This window comes from Octodon degus, unplaced genomic scaffold, assembly GCF_000260255.1.
Source record: "Octodon degus isolate 3935 unplaced genomic scaffold, OctDeg1.0 scaffold00288, whole genome shotgun sequence".
NCBI lineage: Eukaryota > Metazoa > Chordata > Mammalia > Rodentia > Octodontidae > Octodon > Octodon degus.
In genome coordinates, this window is record NW_004524864.1 from 2,167,027 (window position 1) to 2,168,581 (window position 1,555).

The window sequence follows — 1,555 nt, forward strand, 5'->3', positions numbered from 1 at the left end:
CCTATACTTTGGGATATTCCAAAGTCTACACACCACTGAGCTTATTCAAATTCCACAAAATACAAGTGCTGTTTCTGGGGAGAATGGGATTCCTTTCACACCTACAAAGAAGTAAATTTGCAAAAACTTCAACCATCTGGCCACTAGCATGGCATCTATTTCATCTGTAGCATTGGACACCAGAATATATCCTCTTGTTTACTGTTTGTCTCCCTACCCACAGTATGCACTCCAAGCAGACAAACTATTTTGTTTTCTGTACTGTCCTCCTAGATGCTGAATGAATGAATGAATGAATGAATGAATGAATGAATGAATGAATGAATGATGCATTTCTGAGTCAAGTGGAGAGTGGGATGCATTTCTCAGATAAACTGTCACATTTCCTGTTTTGCAGGTTGCATGGTCCAGGTTGAAAGTGCCACTTGAAAAAGCCAGCAGAGGGCAAAGGTGCAGTTAGGGGTCCTTCTTCAGAGGGGGAGTAGTATACAGAGCTAAGCTATTTAGCAGTATTATAGACAGTCACTCAGAGCCGGGCCTCTTGAAGTTGAAGGAAAGACAACGGTGATTGGAGGCGTAGTCACTAAAGGCCAGGCTGTAAGAAAAAGAACTGTTGATCTGTACACCTCCTTAGGGATGAACAGCAGTGAGTGATGTTCTCTTTTGTGTGTGTGTGATTGATTTTCTAAATAGGCATCAGTGACCTTGGACAAAGGACCAAACCTCCTCTCCCCGCCCCTTCCAGGAATGTCCATGTCTGTCCAGCTGTGACGGCTACACACCTGGCTTACCCATTCGATCCCCATTTGATCACTACTACCCAATGAGTGCACTTGCATGCTTGTTGGGTCACCATGGTTTTGTCTCTTGTCACACCCATCCTGTGACTTGCCATTGGACCATTATTACCTAAACAACTATACTTTTAATCCTATGGATTGGCCATCTTTTCGTCCCACCTTAAGCCCATCTCCCCTCATGCCTTTGCTCAAACAAACAACCCTGAGAAGCACAATTGTTGGATGACACACTTTCTGGACACTGTTCAGTCCTTCTTAGACAGAAGCTTATTTTCTCTCAAATAATTTTCTTACTCTGAAAAAAACAAATATTTTTCACTAACAAATGAGTTTCTTGTTCACTAACTTTATGTGTACTTTTTGGTCATAGATCTCATGTTGTTCTTGAGAGAAATGTGTTTTAAAACAGGAGTGGGGGTCGCTGAGATAGCTCAGTGGACTAAGGGCCTGCTTAAGAAATCACAGTGCAGAGCATCTGCTCCTCAGGACCATACACTGTGCCAGCCCAGGCATTGGGCATTCTGAGGCAGCCATCAAGTCCACGCACAGTGTCGAATGCCGGTGATACAAGCGCTAGAGAGGCTCAAAACAGGAAGTTCACTACAAATGAGAGGGAGACCCTGTACAGATACATAGAATAAAATAAATTTAAATAAAATAAAGTCAGTATCACAGAGCACAGCCAATACCAGCACTAACGATGCTGAGACAGGGAGAGCACAAGTTCAAGGACAGCCTGGATTCTACATAAAAAT